The sequence below is a fragment of the Talpa europaea genome (assembly GCF_964194135.1).
Source record: "Talpa europaea genome assembly, chromosome: 2".
Lineage (NCBI taxonomy): Eukaryota > Metazoa > Chordata > Mammalia > Eulipotyphla > Talpidae > Talpa > Talpa europaea.
In genome coordinates this window covers 104,905,709-104,925,068 of record NC_140068.1, presented here as the reverse complement: position 1 = coordinate 104,925,068, position 19,360 = coordinate 104,905,709, and the positions used below count along the sequence as shown (strand labels likewise).

The 19,360-nt window shown below is 51.3% G+C and overlaps 1 pseudogene across 1 annotated transcript; it reads right to left on the bottom strand.

The window, feature by feature from the left end:
• Nucleotides 1–61: 61 nt before the first annotated feature.
• LOC311167410 (NEDD8-conjugating enzyme Ubc12-like) lies at nucleotides 62–1,266 on the bottom strand (annotated as a pseudogene). The gene has a single exon. The product of its transcript is annotated as an NEDD8-conjugating enzyme Ubc12-like (transcript).
• Nucleotides 1,267–19,360: the final 18,094 nt, after the last annotated feature.

Genomic DNA, 19,360 nt, shown 5'->3' with positions numbered 1-19,360 from the left:
TACGATGAGTGATGCAAGGGGTTAACTGTGTGGCATGGGCATGAAAGGGGACATTAAAACCTTTAACATTTTGTTGGCTAGAAGCAGAATAAGTAGTCACAGTAATGTTAGGTGTTCTGAAGGTCATAATAAAAATCTAGGGTTTAGAAGCACAGATCATGACCTGAGCTATAGTGTCATTACTGGTCCATACAAAGCTTCCAGCCTTAATAAGATCCTTAACGGATCACTGGGGGTGGGGGTAGAAACGTTTAAGGCGATGCACTAAAAATGATATTTTAAGGGAGGCATTTGAGAATGATGTCTGATTCTTCTTCTTCTTCTTCTTTTTTTTTTTTTGCAGTAACATTCCCCTTTAATAGCCTGGTGGGACCTCCAGTGGTGATGGAGGGGTGTGGTGCCGGGGCCCTGGCCACCCAGTCCCCTGAGTCCCGCACCCCAGAGCCCAGAGTGGGGGACTGGACAGCACCCAGCAGGGGGCTAGACAAGCCAATTCATTTCCCATTGCTGAGCGGGTTGGGGAAGGCAGCTTCGACCTTAATCACATGGTGGTTAAAAAAAAAAAAAATAACTATGAGCCGGTGGCAAGGAGAGGCGGCCAGGCCAGGGCATGGGCTTCCCCCATCGGCTGCCCCATGCCCCCCACCTGTGGCCCCCGATATTTGCAGGGGATGCCAGGCTGCTGGCCCTGGCAGGGGCGGGTGTGCGCCAACCCTATTCAGGCAATGCTCGAAGTAGGTGGAGCCGATATAGCCGCCCCGCATGGAGCGCTGCACGTTCTGCTCAAACAGCCGCCGATTGTTCTGCAGGACCTCGGCGGCCTTCTTGTTCAGTGGGTCTTCAGGGTTGGGCTCCAAGAAGGGATACTACAGGCCATAAATTATGGAGTTTATCGTAAGGATTGGCTTCCAGTCCTCTCTCAGGATGTTGAGGCAGACGTTGCCCTCGAGGTCAATGTTGGGGTGATACACCATCGTCCCACAGGTCACCTTCGGGGGGAGGTCATGGGGGTAACCGTGGCCCCCCTTAAAACTGAACATAAGCTTCCCGCTCTTGTAGAAGCCCCATCAGGACAGATAACCAGCTGGAAGTTGAGGAGGTCGTCGGGGTCTGAGAAGCTGATGTCACACGTCTTGGGCAGGTTCAGCTCGTTTATGTCCTTCTGGATCCGCAGCTGCGCCGCCGACGCCTTCTTGCTGCTGCCCTTGGTGCCGCCCGGGACTCCTCCTCCTCCTTCTGCTGCTTCAGCGGGAACAGCTGGATCATCCGGCCGCCGCCGCCGCTCCGCGCCCACCGCGCGGCCCTCGCCGGCTCCCGTAGTCCGCCGCGGCCTGGCCCGCTCGGGCGCGCTCGGAAGCGCTCGGGGACGCTCGGCCCTGCCCCGCCCCTCGCCGCTGCCCGTCCCTCGCCGCTCGGGGTACGCGGCCGGGCCGGCGGCGGCTCCGCGGGGTGCCCGGTCCTCTCGCCGCTGGGCGAGGGCGCTCGAGGTGGCGGCGGCGGCGCGGAGGGGCGGCGGGTCCCGCAGGGCTCGGCTTCGCGGCAGCGGTGGCGTCGGCGCGGACGTCCGCAGCGGCCCGGCCCGTCGCCTGGGAGTGACGTCTGACTCTGAATGAGGCCCAGCCAGGGTAGCCGTAAGAATGGAATGGAAGGGCCCAGTTCCAGGCTGTGTTAGTTTCCTGGACCACTAAATTTCAAGGTCCCCAATTACTCGGGACCAGTTAGAAAACAAAGAATTTACTGTAAGGTTAGTTGATCTACAGATGACCCAATTTAGGTCTAGGCCTTCTCCAAGTGGTACCCGGGGATGGAGAACAGATGGGCACGTTAGGTTTAGGCAAGTTTTTCCCCAATATTGTTGTATCACCTTGTAAAGGGCAGGTGTAAGGGCAGGACAGGACACAGTGCAGGTTTCTGATCCCATGCAGACCAGGTAAAGGAGGAGTCAGAGTCCTCAGTGGTTTTGCAGGTTTTTATTGGGGTTCAGCGGGTATGTGGCAGGCAGGGGTGCTGGGGGGCCGGGAGGCTGGCAGGCCTCCCAGCCCCCAGCAGGTCTTCGTCTATCTGGGCTCTCCGGCTTTCTCTCGGCTTCTCTTCAGCTTCTCTTTCGGCTACTGCTGCTGCTGGCGTCCCCGTGACGCCGCCCTTAAAAGCACAGTCTTAGCTCAGCTGAATCCCATCTACCTATGCCCACACCCTATTCCAGGTGCCCGCCATCAGGCATGCATTCAGGACAAGGATCCATCATCTATCCTGATGGCGGAAGGGCAGAAAAGCCAGATATTTTCTTTACCCTACAGCAGGAATGGACACAGTGCAGGTTTTCTGATCCCATGCAGACCCGGTAAAGGAGGAGTCAGAGTCCTCAGTGGCTTTGCAGGTTTTTATTGGGTTTACCCCCCCAGGGGTGCTGGGGGGCTGATAGGCTGGCAGGCCTCCCAGCCCCCAGCAGGTCTTCACTGGGCTCCCCTGCCTTCTCTCGGCTTCTGCTTCTCTCTTGGCTTTTCTTTTAGCTTCTCCTGGCGTCCCGTGACGCTGCTCTTAAAAGCACAGTCTCAGCCCAGGTGAATCCCATCTACCTATGCCCACACCCTATTCCAGGTGCCCGCCATTAGGCATGCATTCAGGACTGCAAGGATCCATCATCTATCCTGATGGCGGGAGGGCAGAAAAGCCTGACATTTTTCCTTGCCCTACAAACCTACTCCTGGTGTTTGAATGAAAATTTGATGTTGCATTATTTTACTGTGATTTTTGCCATCCGTAATGTATCACTATTATTTTAAACAGATTAATCAAAAGAGGCAATTAGTTTTTAAGCAGTCCCACAGACTTTAAGATTTATTTATTTGTGCATACTAGAACTAAGGTATAGACCAGAGGTGTGGGCGGTGAGAGGATTCACCAGAGACAGAGTGGGGAACAGAACAGGCAAATGGACTGAAATACACTGCTGAGGGGAGCAGCAAGTGAATCAGGCGAGGTCTGCTGCACCATGAGGGTAGCTCCCTGGCTAGGGGTCGAGCTTGTACTGCAGTGGCCACGGACAGCTTCGTAGTTTGTGTCTTAACCCCTTACACCACCAGGGAGGCCCCCCACATTTGGTATTTGCATTTTAAATAACAAATGCAAAAAGTACTGTGCTATGCTATTTCTCAAAGATCAATAAAACAATACATTAAATCTGAGAATTCTCTAGAATTCATTGTGTGCATTATACTTTTCCTCACCCCTGCTTCTCCAGCTCTTCGCTTTCTCTCTCACAGCCCAGGCTTTCTCCTCCCCTTACTCTCTACCACCCCCTCACAGTTGAATATTGGCACTAGCTATACCTCCTCCCTGTCACCCAATGACTGTTCTCTCACTGGGGTCAGCAACCCTCCTAATGTGAGTCAGAACATGCCATTGCCTCCATTAAAATGCTCCAGTGGCTGCACCTCACTCCTGGTGAGGCTCTAGAATTGTGAAGCTCAGGGATCGTTGGTTACTGAGGTCAAAGTTGCATTCCCAGCATAAAAAGTCATAAATAGTCATGAAAAGTGCATAGCAGGCATTAAATAGTTTGAATGAACGAGTAAGCTATGATTTATTAAAATCTTTATTGCGGGCCTCCCTAGTGGTGCAAGGGGTAAGACGCAACCTATGTAGCAGTCCACAGCCTCTGCAGACGAGTTTGATCCTTGGCCAGCCATGGAGCTACCCACATGGTGCAGCAGACATCTCCTGACTCGCCTCAGCAGTGCATTTCAGTCAATATGCCTGTTCTGTTCCCCACTATGTCTCTGGTGAATCCTCTCACCACCAGCCCCACACCTCTGGCCTGTACCCCAGTTCTTGTATGCACAAATAAATCTTTTTTTAAAAAAAATTATTGCATTACATAAAAATCATTAAGTGAACACCACCAAAAAAGGTTAGGAAAGATTTTTATCTCATGCAACCAGTATATAAATCAGCTCATAAATTCATTCCAGTGGGAAAAATACCACCTGCTTATCTGTTGCTCAGTGGCTTCTGTGTATGCGTCAATCACTGCATAACAAGTTGCTACAACTTTGTGGCTCAAAACAACAACCATTTGTTTACTTGCAGTTCCTTCATCATAAATCCAGGTCTAGTGTGGGTGGGGTCTCTGTGCAGGTTTTCACACAGTTGTGTTCTCATCTTGAGCTCAGGTCCTCCTCCAGGCTTATGCAGAGATTGTCCGGTGAATTCAGTTCTTGTGGTTGCAGGACTGAGGTCCCTGATTCCCTACCAGCTGTCAGTGTGGAGCCGGGGGAGGGCTGCTCCCAACTCCTGGTGGCCTCGGCATTCTTTGCTGGGTTGACCCTTCATTCTCAAAGTCCACAATGGAGAAAATCCCACATTAAGTCCCTCTCACACTTTGAACCACGTTGCTCAGGAAAAACCCAGTCCTTTCAAGGGCTTACCTTGATACAGGGCAGCAAGGGGCACTAAAGGTGGCCAAGGACACTGCCCAGATAGTTTACTGGTCACTGTCTGAGTTCTTCACCAGCGCGCACAATTGCAAGACAACTCAAGCTCAAAGAACAACAATAATGGGATTTATTTAAAAAACCAGGGAAAAACAAAGAGTTACTGAGGCCAAAAATGGCTTTTACCTCACCCAAAGCAGTGTCCAGTGTTTATCAGTCCTAAGCAAAAGTAGCAAAAACGGCATCTTCCCGCCACTGAGGACAAGAAGTTCCTCTCCTGAACAACAGGCCACGTGTCTAAGATGGCATCTTCCTGCCTTTGCCGAGCACGCGGCATGTGGCAGCCAGACTATAGGCCAGGTTCCAACTCACACAGACAGCAGAAGACACACAGGAGACTCCTTGAACTGCCGAGATGCCCCAGCACAGCACCAGACAAACGACACTCAAGACAGCAGCTTCCGTGACCAAATGACCCCACAAACAGTCACTCTCACACAGCTCCGGGTCTTTGCGTTCTCTGCCAGGCTGTAACAGCAGCGAAACAGGGAGCAGTTTCAGTGGCTTGGCTAAGTGCAAAGCCTCTAAACTTTTTCTCTCCGAGGTTGGCTGCTGGAGGTTTCCACCTTCAGAGGCCCACAATAGCCTTCTGGAAGATCGGCAAGGTAGGGGCCAAAATCCGCTGACCTCAAACGCTGAAGATCCAAAACCGGCTGAAATCCTGAAGACTGAATGATTCCATGCCCCCTTCTGCAGTCCTTTATATGTCTTATCGGTCAACCCACCCCATAATATAATATTTTTAGCATTTTCCCTGGGGCTATCTATCCTCATCAGCAACCCCCTCCAAGGGGCACCACCTGTAACATCTTTTGGCTTCAGCCACCCAGTTACAACCTGACTAAGGCAGCGCATCCCAGGTTAATCCCATATTAACATGTATAAAATTCTGCAACAACCAAAAAATCTTTGGTAATGACTTCATCCAGGGCCTTGCAGGTTTGTTCTCATCTTCCTGCCCACGGCCTCTCCCGAAACCACGCTCTACCAGACCCTCAGGCCAGGAAGCATCCTGGCTTGACCCGTCTCAGAGGTGCTAGTGTAAGGTCGGCCTGGGGGGGCCCTGAGGGGTTCTGGTGGCAAGGAGACCCTTGAAACCGCTGGGGAGGAAACAGACTGTGTGCCAGTTCCTGGAGCCAGATGTCTCCACCTGGCAAAACTGGACCTGATACCAATCAGCCAAAAAACCGCCAAAAACAGACTGTGCAGAAAAACAACTTGTTCTGCATATTGGCCTGCTTACCCAACCCCCTTGTTTGCCTTCTTGGCCCCTATAAAGGGGGACCCTCTTCCTGTAACGGGCGCGACTTTTCTGGCCTTGCCCAAAGACCAGTAAACCTCACCCGGGAGCACAGCCAATAAACCTGCTTTCGGTTTAGTGGTAGTTGTCTGTAGAGGCAGGAACCGGCACAGTGCAGGTTTCCTGATCCCATGCAGACCGGGTAAAGGAGGAGTCAGAGTCCTCAGTGGGTTTCTGCAGGTCTTTTATTGGGGTTCACCAGGCATATGGCAGGCAGGAGTGCTGGGGGGCCGGGAGGCTGGCAGTCCTCCCAGCCCCAGCAAATCCTCACTCTATCTGGGCTCTCTGGCGTTCTCTGCTTCTGCTGCTTCTTCTCTGCTTCTCTCTCAGCTTCTCTTTCGGCTTCTGCTGCTGCTGGCGTCCCCGTGACGCCGCCCTCAAAAAGCACAGTCTCAGCCCAGGTGAATCCCATCTACCTATGCCCACACCCTATTCCAGGTGCCCGCCATCAGGCATGCATTCAGGACCACAAGGATCCATCATCTATCCTGATGGCGGGAGGGCAGAAAAGCCTGACATTTTTCCTTACCCTACATTGTCTCTCTTTGTATTTCCATCACCTCTGAACCTTTCAGCTAGAACAGTGCTGTGTGTCATGCCTCTGCCTTTGATCAATCTGTTGCAGGGCAACCCCCATATAAAACGGTTGGCTGACTGTGGGTCTTCACCTGGGCGCTTGAAGGGGACTTAAACTGCAGACACACACAAAAGACTAACTAAAGGTTTATTTACAAGGGAAGGGGAAATGAGGAAATGAACAACTCAGGGAGAAGAGAGGGAGATAAATTCTTAAATGCGTCCTACCCCTTCCACTGACCTGGAATCCCAAATAACTCACCTGACCAAGTGCCACCCCAGCCCACAGCAGCAGCCAAGAGAAAGACCCTGTAGGGTAAATAGTTTTCAGGCTTTTCTGTCCTCCCACCATTAGGATTGCCCTGCCTGATGGGGCACCTGCAGTTGTTACATTGTTGTGTTGTTTACTTCTGTGGGCCATGGGAGGGGTATTGATATAGTCACCAGGAGAGGCAGGAAAGAAGCAGAAAAGAGAAGCAGAAGCAGGAGAGATACCGAAAGTGAAGACTTGGCCTCGGGTTTGGAGGCCTCTTGGCCTCCTGGCCCCCTGGCACCCCTGACTGCTATGTACTTGGTTGCTGCAATGCATGTAAAGCCCAATAAAAGCCTGAGAAAGCCACCGAGGGCTCCAAGATTCTCCTTTACCCATCTGCTGGATCATAGAAAACCTGCTCTGTGCCTCTGCTGCCTCTACAGAACCCCTCACATGGCTGGTTATATCCCCAGAGAGAACATGGGTGCTTAACCCCGCCCTTAGATAATCAGAACCTGCCTTTGGGGATCCCAGTGTCCTGATGGAATGGGAGTGGCATCCACAAAACCTGTGAGGAGTTTGCTCAGGTCATCCTTTCCCCCTAACAAATCCAGACCCAAGGTGGGACAGAAAAAAAAAAAAAAACACCACCTAGACCGAGAAACAAATGGGGTTCCAGTGATCTATACAAGTTCTACCCAGGAGTGTAGATGACAGCAACCTGAAGAAAGAAGGCCCAGACTTCTAAAAGAACATTTCACTGTAAAGCTACTTAGGAGGAAAGTTGTCCAGAAGCCAACTGCACAATTTTCCACTTAACCAGGAGATACTTCGCTCTTAAGTGAACAAAATGAAGTTGTTGTTTTGTGTTGCGGGTGTAGGGTAAGTGATTTTCAGGCTCTTCTGCCCTCCCACCATTAGGATGGCCCTGCCTGATGGTGGTTCTGCATTTGTTACATTGTTGTAAGTTGTATTATTTACTCCTGTGGGCCATGGCTGTAGTATTGATGTATTCCCCAGAGAAGCAGAAGCAAGGGAGAGAAGGTCAGAGAGCCCAGAACAGAGTGAAGATTCCCAGGGGCTGGGAGGCCTACTGGCCTCGTGGACCCCCAGAACCCCTGCCTGCTGTGTACCTGGTTGCTGCTGTATATGTAACAGCTCAATAAAAGCCTGCAAAAGCCACCGAGGGCTCCGGGACTCTCCTTACCAGGTCTGCCATGCTCGAATCATAAAGATACCAGCTCTGTCCCTGTCCTGCTGCTAGAAGGGTTACACTGATTAATAAGTATCTGAATCTTGGGGGGGGGGGATCTGTTTATATTGCAAAAATCCTCTCTCAGCAGTGTCCCACATTGGTGTTTAATCGAATTAATGGGAGTGTGGGGGCAGGATGGGCACTGAGCAGGTTTTCTGATCCAGCAGACAGGTAAAGAAATAGTCCTGGAGCCCCCGGTGGTTTTCTCAGGCTTTTATTGTTACATATAGAGCAGCAACCAGATAAACGGCAGGCAGGGGTGCTGGAGGGGCCAGGAGGCTGCCAGGCCTCCAAGTCCTGGCAAGTCTTCACTCTGGGCTTCTCTGGCTTCCTTTTCTCCCCTTCTCTCTCCTGCCTCTTGTCCTGCTGCTTCTTCTCTGGGTGACTATGGCAATACTCCTCCCATGGCCCACAGATACTCCTCCCATGGCCCACTGTCTTGAAGTAAACAAGACAGTTTGCGACAATATAACAACTGCAGGTGCCCCATCAGGCAGGGCAATCCTAATGGTGGGAGGGCAGAAAAGCCTGAGAAACCATTTATCAAACCATTTACCCTCTAGGGAGTAAGGTAATAACTGGGTGGTATCATGGACTATTGCTGAATCAGCCTACTGTGGTCTAGTTGGTCCTTTGTGTTTGATTGAGGTACAGTTGGAAATTGAAGTTCAAGAAAATATTGTGTCAAGAAAGTGTGTCCCATCTATTAGCCTTGGAAATTCTTCTTATATCTTAAAACCAAATGACATGTTTAACTTCTTTTAAGATTTACTTTATTTACTTATGCATACAAGAACTGGGGGGTAGGCCAGAGGTGTGGGGGTGAGAGGATTCACCAGAGACAGATGAGGAGTAGAACAGGTGGGTCTACTGAAATGCACTGCTGAGGGGAGCAATGAGTGAGCAAGGAGAGGTTTGCTGCGCCATGTGGGTCAGCTCCCTGGCCGGGGATTGAACTCAGGCTATAGCAGTGCTAGCACTGAGACTTAACCCCTTGTCCTCCAGGGAGGCCCTGTTTCAGGACTTTTAAATCAATGTTTCTTTTATGGAATTATTTGTCTTTCACATTTTAAATTTCACTTTTAGAAAGTAATGAATTAAAGTTTGAGACAGAGCAAGGAAATACAATAATACTTGTAAGTTTTTCTTACAGTTGCCTTCTCTAACATTCCCTACAAACAGTTGCCACAAAGTTGAAACATATATTAGGTAGATCAAATAGTTTCAAGACATGGATGTCATAACCATAATGTCTTAAAATAATATTGCTTTTCGGGGTGGCGGGGAAAGGAGGGATATGGGTCAAAATAAGGCAGGGGTGCATTTGTATGGGGAATATAAAAATAAAAGAAATTTTAAAAATAATGTTGCTTTTCTTATTTAAATTTCACTTTTTTTTTAAGATTTTTATTTATTTATACAACCACTGGGTACAGTCAGAAGCGCAGGAGGGTGAGAGAATTCACCAGAGCCAGAGCGGGGAGCAGAACAGGCAGACTGACGAGGTACACTGCTGAGGGGAGCAGCAGACGCGGCAGGTGAGGTCTGCACGCCATGTGGGACCCTCGCCGGCGGCCGGCCGGGAATTGAACCGGCAATGCAGAGGCTGCGGGCAGCTTCGCAGCCCAGCACTCAACCACTGCACCACCAGGCCCAAGTTTCACATTTTTAAAAAGATTTATTTATTCACGCATACGAGAGCTGGAGTGCAGGCCAGAGAAGCAGTAGTGGGCTATGAGAGGATTCACCAGCGACAGAGTGGGGAGCAGAAGAGGTAGATCCACTGAAATACACTGCTGAGGGGAGCAGCGGGTGACACAAGAGAGGTCTGCTGCACCATATGGGTTAGCTCCCTGGCCAGAGATCAAACTCATGCTGCAGAGACTGCGGATATCTTCGTAGTGCTGAGACTTAAGCCCTGTGCCATGAGGAAATGACCTTAAGTTTCAAATTTAAGTCAACGAGTGGAAGGCAATTACCAGATGGTTTTGTTCATATGCAGAATATAAATAACCAAAGCAAACAAACTGAAAAAACACACTAAAAGGAACTCTTAAACTCTGTGGAATATGATGGTTACCAGAGATTGGGAAGGGGTGGGAGCAGAGGTAGAGGGGGGTGAATTGATAGTGTTAAGCACTAGGACCTTGGTGGGGGAAGAGGTGAGTGAAGAAAATATATACATATCGGGGTGTGAAACTGTGCTCCTGAAATTGTATCTAATTTTGTAAAGGAATAGTAAGTGAATAAAATGTAATTAAAAATAAATGTTTCAGGGCCTCCCCAGAGGCACAGCAGGTTGAGCTCAGCGCTGTGAGGCTGTTCGCAGCCTCTGCAGCATGGATTCAATTCCCAGCCAGCCAGGGAGATACCCACATGGCACGGCAGACCTCTCCTGTCTTGCCTGCTGCTCCCCTCCAGCAGTGTTTTTGGTCCGTCTGCCTGTTCTGCTCCCTGCTCTGCCTCTGGTGAATCCTCTCACCCTCCTGCACCTCTGACTGTACCCCAGTTCTTGTATAAATAAATAAATCTTTAAAAAAAAAATAGATGTTTCAGGGCCTCCCTGGTAGCCTGGTGATTAAGTCTCAGCACTATCACCCCTAAGGCCTGAGTTGGATCCCCTGCCAGGGAGCTAACCCACAAGGCACAGCAGACCTCTCCTGTCTCGCCCACTGCTCCCCTCAGCAGTATATTTCAGTAAACCCACCTGTTCTGTTCCCCACTCTGTCTCTAGTAAAATTCTCTCATGCCCCCTGCATCTCTGGCCTACACCACATTCTTCTACATAAAAATAAATAAATAAAATCTATTTTAAAAAATAGATATTTCAATGTTAGTTTGTTAAGATTGTGAACAATATTGACTAAAATGCCAATTGTTTTACCCTTTTGATTTTACTGATTTTTTAACTGAAAAACGTTTTCTTATTTTTCTTTTTTTTTTTTTTCTTTTAGCTTTCTGATACTGTGTTTGTGCTGTCAGGTCTTTCACAGTGATTTTCTGCTCCTCATAAGGGGAGCACAGGTGTCCTGTCCAGACACACCCAGCACAGCAGAAGTCCCAGAATAGGCCAGCTGATGTGTTCTTTCACTTTTGACGGCCTCGTAAGAACTTGAGCGTCACAGGGGAACTCCTGCAGTCTGCCCGGGCACAAAGCAACTGCACTTTTGGGTGCTTTCTAAACTTCTGGGTATAAGATAAGCAATTCTTATTTCCAGGGATTTGGGACAGCCCAGTTCAGTTGGAGGGTATACTGAGAGCTCACCAAAGACAGGAGGTCACATGCTGGCCCATCTGAATAGCTGTAGACACTGACAAGAAAAAGAAAGCACTGTGAGTTCAAAGGACAAATATAACCACACAGGCCAGGAAGTCACCTCAGAATGCTGAAATGCCAATTCTAGGAACAAAGTTTTTCAAGAACTGGCTATTCAGTTAGCATATTTATTTAAAAAAATATCTTTCCTGTGCTTTTAAATGCCACTGCGGAGACAGTGAGGTGCACCACAAGCTGGAAATGTGCGGGAAAGAGGGGAATGGCTGGGGGTCCAGAGAACAGCAGCAGCGGGGGTGGCTGGGCATGATCTGAGGACACCTTAGAGGGTGTGAGGGAGAAAGGCCTGAAGATGGTGATAAGCAAAGGCCCCACCCACCTGCCAGCCCCCAGGTACAAGGTGGTGGGGGAGGAAGCACCCAGGGGCACAGGCCCTGCAGGGAGCCGTGTCCTCAGGAAACCAGGCTTCTATCAGAGCTGCAAAGTAAAGGCACATCCTGAGGGAGGGCTTTGGTGATTTTACCGATTCTTGGCTGAGAACTCCAGGGACCACAGTGGGCGAGGGGGGTGGGGGGTGGGGGGGTGGGGGGGGATTTCAGGGGTTCAGGAGATGTGTGAGAGGAGACAGAACAGGGGTGTGCAGACACACTAATCTCTGGTGGAGATAAGAGTGAAGGCTACTTGGTGACAGACACAAACGGAAAAGGACATGGAGAGATTAGTCAGGCAAGTGGTGGGGGTGAGTCTGAGAGATGAAGATGGGAGGAGAGGGGTTGGAGCCTCCCTTGGGCTCAGTCGATGGAGATGAGGAGGTTTGGGGTGGCCAGGTGTCAGGTCTAGGGTGTGGGCCCTTTCTTGGCTCCGATCCTGGGCAGAGTGCCTGACAGAGGATGGGGTCCCAGAGACGGGCATGAGTCCACTCCAGGCCAGGGGGCAGAGAGACACTCACACCTGCGCTCAGGTCGGCCTGGCCCTGCAGTTGGAGGTGACATCAGGGCACCCTAATCAGTGAGCCTTGACACTGGGCCCCTCTTCCTCCCTGCTGAGGGAACTGAAAGCTTAGGGTGGGCCTGGGGGACCTGTGCTCTTAGTCCCAGTGTCCGTGTGCAGATCCACACCTTGGAGTGTTGTGTAAACAGTGAGATGGTCTTTCCACCTCCAGATGATTTTATTCAAAAATTGAGTTTCAGGGCCTCCCCTGGTGGCGCAGTGGTTAAGCGCTGGGCTGCAAAGCTGCCCGCAGCCTCTGCAGCACCTTTTTGATCCCCGGCCTCCGGCAAGGGTTCCACATGGAGCGACAGACCTCTCCTGTCGCACCAGCTGCTCCCCTCAGCAGTGTATTTCGTCAGTCTGCCTGTTCTGTTCCCAGCTTTGGCTCTGGTGAATTCTCTCACCCTCCTGTGCTTCTGACTGTACCCAGTGCTTGTATAAATAAATAAATCTTAAAAAAAAAAAAAATTGAGTTTCAGGGCCTCCCTGGTGGTGCAGGGGTTAAAGTCTCAGCACTATGAAGCTATCAACAGCCACTGTGGCCTGAGTTCAATCCCCAGCCAGGGAGGTACCCACATGGCACAGCAGACCTCTCCTGTCTCACCCGCTGCTCCCCTCAGCAGTGTATTTCAGTCAATCTGCCTGTTCTGCTCCCCACTCTGTCTCTGGTGAATCTTCTCATCCCCCCTAACCCTGTGCCTCTGGCCTACACCCCAATTCCTGTATGCATAAATAAATATTTAAAAAAAAACAAACCCTGAGTTTAAAAAACTGAGAAATAGGAAGTAGAAGAAATGTTTTTAATTTTCTGGGACGTTGCCATTAAAGAACTAGAGAGAGGTGAGGCTGGGGAGAACATGGAACCCTCAGAGATGGCACAAGGGCTTCTGAGCCCTCTTCTCCTTCAGTCCCCTTGATACAGTTAACAACTTTGTCTTTCCCCCATTCCTTGCAATTCCCCTTATCTAGCATTGACAGGATTGATGACTTGTCTTTCCCATTTGTTCAGACCCTTCCCCCTCGTCCTAAGGAAAACAAACTGGCGATCACCCGTCTCTGTGCCTTGACACCTTCCCCTTCCCTTAAGATGAATGAGCTGACACCCATCCATCTCCCTGTTGAGCTGGCGCCCACTTGTCTCTGTGATACAGTTAACAAGTTTGTCTTTCCCCCATTCCTTGCGATTCCCCTTATTTAGCATTGACAGGATTGATGACTTGTCTTTCCCATTTGTTGCAGCTTCCCCTCCCCTTGGGAAGAAAAAAAAACAAGCTGGAGCCCACCGGTTTCCCTGCAGACCCTTCCCCCTCGTCCTAAGGAAAACAAGCTGGCGATCACCCGTCTCTGTGCCTCGGCCCCTTCCCCCTCCCCTTCGCAGACCCCTACCCATCTCCCCCTGTATAAATACCCCTGCCCACTGCCAAAGAGCAGGACGGTGGTTTTTCGGACGTGAGTCTGCCGCCCTCCTCATTTGTCGACAAATAAAACCGCTTTCCTTTTCCTCAAACTCAGTTTCCTTTTATTGGCTGAGGGAAACTGAGGCCGGCGTTCGGTAACACCCTCACTCTGACACAACCAGTCCAAGACTCCCTAGAATCCTCACATGGCGGGCCCATCCTCCATGTCAGCCTCCTCCCACTAAGCACAGCCCAGACCCTCCCAACTGCTCAATTATAATCCCAGAGCAGTGCAGCAGCGCCCCCGTGTGGCCACAGGGCTGAGCACAGGCGACCAGAGCTGCTCTTTCTCCTGCTCAGCCAGGCCCTCCCCAGGCTCCCTGGGCTCCCAGCAGCACAAAAAGGGCTTTGAACACAAGAGGAGCCCCCACTCCATGTCAGGTATGAAGTAGAAAGTGTTTCCCAAAACCCCACACTTATATCAGTGTTTCCTCCCCACTGAGTCACCATGGACTGCCTCAGGGCAATAAGATCATCTGTCATTACAGCTGGGTCCAGGTGGGGAACCCCACAAACAAACTGGGTGCCCTCAGTCACCTGGGATGGAACATAAGACGCCTGAGACCCTGTTCCTTGTTCCTGCCGCTGCCTCTGGAGTTGGACTCAGTCTAGTATGTCTCTAACCATGGATGGGGAAAGGAGGAACTGCCCCCACCCAGGGTGTTAGGTCCTGGGCGACCTGGGGACACCCCAGGGAAAGTAAGGATAGAACAGAAATCAGGACATGAAAGGAGCAGAGGTCACGGGAAGGGAAAGGAGGAGTCAGGGAAGAGAACTGCCCGCCTGGGAGACAGTTGTGGGCAGTCTGAAGAGGGACTCCAGGTTCTGGGGCCTAGAAAGAAAAGGGGAGATTCTGTGCCACCCTTATAGGGACCAGCCCAGGGCCCAAATTCCAGGGGTCTCCTGGTCCCACGCCCTGTGGAAGACCTCGCCAGTAACTAGTTGTCATGGTCTCAGTTTTCCCTTCCTCCTCTGTGATAACCAGGCCAGGGACCCGAGAACCTGTGCCCACCTGCAGCAGCCGCTGACCCCACTGAGGCTACAGACATCAGCGACAGAAGCGGGCAGGCGCCCCACAGCCGCTTCCCAGCAGCAGCTCCGACACCCTCCACAGCTGTGGCTCAAGGGGTTCCCTCTGCTCTCTAGGGCCTTGCATGCAGACTTGCAGGCTAGGTCCTCAGGCCCAACTCTTTGCCACCCCCAACCCCTTGCCACCCCCAAACCCTGAGCTTAGGAGCTCTGCAGCCCTACTCGGGGCTTGGGGGCGTGGTGCTAGAGAGTAACTGTGTTCCATCCAAATCCCTAGGTTTAATTCGAATCCCCAATGTGATGGTATTTGGGACTTTGGGGGATGATTAGGTGATGAGGCCTCATGAATGGGATTATGTCCTTGAGAGACACTCCAGAGAGCTCCTCACCATGTCCACCATGTGAGGGCGCAGTGGGAGGGCAGCGGGCTATGAATAGGGAAGAGAGCGCTGGAATTTGCTGGACTTGATCTTGGACTTCTTAGAGTCTAGGACTGCGAGAAATATATTTCTGTTATGCATATGTCAGTTTACGACATTCTGTTACCATAGCCCACACGGACAAGGTGTTCAAAAACCATGAGATTGTTCCCCAGAGTCCCATGTGCTGTGGGGTCCCCTCAGCTGCCATCTGGACGACAGTGTCGTGACCCCCAACCAAATGGACACACTTCCTGGCCCAAGAGACCTCAGAGGCAGTTGGTGGCCGCCACCACCTGTCTTCCCTGCTGTGTGGTGAGAGGCTAAGGAAACGGAGAGGGAATGATAGTAGCAAACACACACAAATCGCAGGAAACACCTATTTTGAACAGTTGTGTCCCCCAAAATTCATATATTGAATCCCTCAATATGAATGTACTTAGAGATACAGCCTTTGAAAAGATAATTAAGGTTAAATGAGGTCATAAGCCTGGGGCCCTAATCTGACAGGACTGGTGGTTATGAGAAATATCAGACATCTCTTTCCCCCCAACTTGTGTGCATGCACACACACACACACACACACACAGGAAACACCACCATGTTGTGAAGTCCTACAAGTCAGAAAGAGAACCCTCATCAACAACCAACTTCCTAGCACTTTGATCTTGGACTTCTGGCCTCCAACTGCTAGAAAACATATTTCTGCTCAGCCCCCTAGTGTGTGGGATTTGGTGACAGCAGCCCGAGCAGACCAAGGCGACTTCCAAAGCAAAATCCAGGCAACTCTCTCTTTCAGTCTTAGACGTACCAGCTTTACGGAGCTGGTCACAGCGTATATTCTCATCCATGATGTTCAGTGACTGTTCTGAGCCAGGCATGGTTCTGGGCCTGGTGATCATTTCATGAAATCAGAGAAAAAACTGCTTTCCTGATGCTTCCATCTGACAGGAAGACAGACAACCAATGAGAACATCGCAAGAGGAATAAAATGTGATATGTGTTCTTGTCTATCACTTGGTAACAAACAATCCCCCAGATAAAAGCATCCTTTATTCTCCCCCTTCTGCGGGGTGACAGGGTCAGTGGGCAGCTTCTCTGCTCCACATGCACAGGCTGGGGGTGCAGTGCCCTGGAACATCCAGGAGGATCCCTCCCAGGACAACAGGGGGTGCAAGCTGTGGGCTGGGGCTCACTGGGGCTGCTAACTGCATGGTTTGGCTGTTCCCACCTTGGCTCCTGGGCTCCAGGAGGGGGTGTCCCCTGTGGACAAGTCAGACCCCCCAGGGGATCTGGTGTCAGAACCTCAGAATTCAAAAAGTGTCACTGTTCCAAAGCTGTTCAAAGATCAAGGGGAGGGAGGTGGTCACACCCCTAGGTAGGCGGTGGTGGCGTCACATTGCGGAAGGGGATGTGGGGTGGGTGTTGTTGAACCCGTCTTGGGAAAAGGCCCCTGTACAGTGTGTCAGAAAGTGGCAGGAGAGGGCCTCCCTGGTGGCGCAGGCAGTTGAGCGCAAGCACTGTGAATCTGTCCGCAGCCTCTACATTGCGGGTTCGATCCCTGCTGGCTGGGGAGATACCCACATGTCGCAGCAGTCCTCTCCTGTCTCGCCCACTGCTCCCCTCAGCAGTGTATTTCAGTCAGTCGGCCTGTTCTGTTCCCCACTCTGTCTCTGGTGAATCCTCTCACCCTCCCATACATCTGGCCTGTACCCCGGTTCTTGTATAAATAAATAAATCTTTAAAAAAAAAAAAAAAGTGACAGGAGATAGAGGAAAACTCCTGCAGGGTGGACACCCAAGGCAAGCAGATGGGAGGGGCACTTGTAAATAAAGTGGTCAGGGCGGGCCTCAGTGGGTGACAGTTGAGAGAAATTGAAGCAGGAGAGACTGAAGCACACAGGGACTTGCAGGGACGCCTTCCTGGGTTGCCTCTGCGTGTACAAGACTGTACCAGGCAGACACTAAGGCTACGGTGGGAATGGAGGGGCTCAGTTAGCCAGACTCCTGCAGGGAGCTGTGAGGACCTCTTCTTGCTCTGGCCCTTAAAAGCCCTGGGTTGGGGAGGAGAAGGCATTGCTGTGTGAGGAAGATGAGGGGGGAGGGGAAGAGAGCTGCGGTGGGCAGCTCACTCAGTCTCCAGTCTCTCTCGGGTGGCCAGGGAGGTGATGACTGCCGTGAGGACCCTGGGGCTATCACGCTGCAGGGGGCTGGGCATGGGATGAGGGCGCTTCCCCTCTGGTTTTCTCCCCCACACCTCACAACCACCATCTAATCATGAGAAGATTTCAGACACACTCGAACAAGTGACAGCGTACAAATTACCTGTCCAGTACTCTTCACAACTTTCAAGGTCATGGAAACAAGTAAGAACTTAGAAACTCAGAAGATTGGTTTCTGTAGGGACAAGAGGGACACAACTGGAGGTGGCTGGATTGGATCCTGGAATGGAAAAAGGGCATGAGTAGAAAAACGGGTGAAATCCAAAACAGGTCTATAGTTCAGCTAATGGTGTTATACATGTTAGCTTCTCGGCCTTAGCATAGTTTTGTTAGATATTAACATTAAGAGAAACTGGGTAAAAGGTGTAAGGGATCTTTGTGTTAGCTTCACATTTCTGTTAATCTAATGTGATTCAAAAAATAACTTTAAAAAGTGAAATGAGGACCTCTCTGGTGGTGCAAGGGCTTATGTCTCAGCCCTGTGCAGCTATGGGCCGCCAGAGCAGCACAAATTTGATCCCTGGCCAGGGAGCTACCCACATGGCACAACAGACCTCTCCTGTCTCCCTTACTGCTCCCCTCAGCAGTCAATCTGCCTGTTCTGCTCCCCACTCTGTCTCTGGTGGGTCCTCTCACCCACCCAGTCTGGCACCTCTGGCCTATACCCCAGTTCTTCTACAAAATAAATAAATTTTTTTTTAAATGTTACAGGCCTCGGGCCTCCCCGGTGGCGCAGCAGTTGAGTGCCACACTGCAAGGCTGTCCGCAGCCTTCACAGCACCAGTTCAATTCCCCACGAGCCAGGGAGAACCCCACATGGCGTGGCAGACCTCTCCTGCCATGCCCGCTGCTCCCATCAGTAGTGTCTTCAGTCCGCCTGCCTGTTCTGCTCCCCGCTCTGGCTCTGGTGGATTCTTTCACCCTCCTGCGCTTCTGAGCTGTACCCCAGTTCTAGTATTAATAAATGGATAAATCTTTAAAAAATAAAAAATAAAAATGTTACAGGCCTCTTCTTTTTCCTCTGAAAAGTAGGAACATATCAGGTAGTGGGAGAACACAAGGTCTTGGCCTCACCTAAACAAGCTTCAAACCAAGCCCCCCCCCCCAAGCCCCCCCCCCCCCAGGGTACAGAAGCACTAACCGACCTCCAGGAGGGTCACCCTCTGAGTTCCTGGATGCCCCTCCCCACACACAGCCCATGGCAGGAGCCACCTTCCCATTCTGTAGCACGTGTCCCAGGCAGCGAGCTGGTTAGCAGCTGCCCCGCCCCAGCAATCCTGCCTTCTGAGGCCCGCTTTTCTGATGACACCCTTTTCACAGACGATCAAAGCTGGAGCCCCCCACCCCCTCTGCACCACCCCTGCCCGCAGCGGTGTGACTGTGCGCTCCAGCCCCTGCAGGACACACTGCAGAAGCCTGCCCTGTGTACAAGGCTCACACATGCGGGTGCAGACGGGGCCTTGGTTCTAGCACCGGAGCTGAAGGGAGAGCTCGCTGCTTCAACAGAGCTTGAAACCTGTGATAGCGTCACATGCTGTCGGGAGCCAGGATACAAGTGATTCAATGCTGCCCATGGACCAGATTAGGCAAACAGCACAACAAGCAAGAGGCACAAGGCCACTCTGAGCCAGCAAGAAGAGGGAAGGGAGACAAAGGGGGAAATCAATACCTGAGCCAGGTCAATGGTACGAGATTTCAAGTGAGGTAGACCTGCGTCTGAGCCCCCGGGGCTTTTCCAACCAGCTATGCAAACTTGAACACATCTGGCCCAGCACAGGTCCCCACAGACACTTGCTGAACATCGCTGCTGAACGAAACCCTTTGACCCAGTTTCCTCACCTACAACCCACAATGTAACTCCTACCTTGCAGAACAAGGGGAAGCAAGAGGGCACGTTAAGAAAAACTGACACAAGACATATGGTAGGCAGGCTGGGCACCAGTGCTCTAAAGCAAGTCCTGTCTGAGCAGCCAGAACACTGGCACATCAGGTACAAGAGTTCCAGAACCCACGGCCCAGCTGGGAGGGCGGTGGGGGCAGCAGAGCAGAGGAGGGGCAGGGCCAGGCACTGAAGCGAGGCCAAGGCCTGGAGG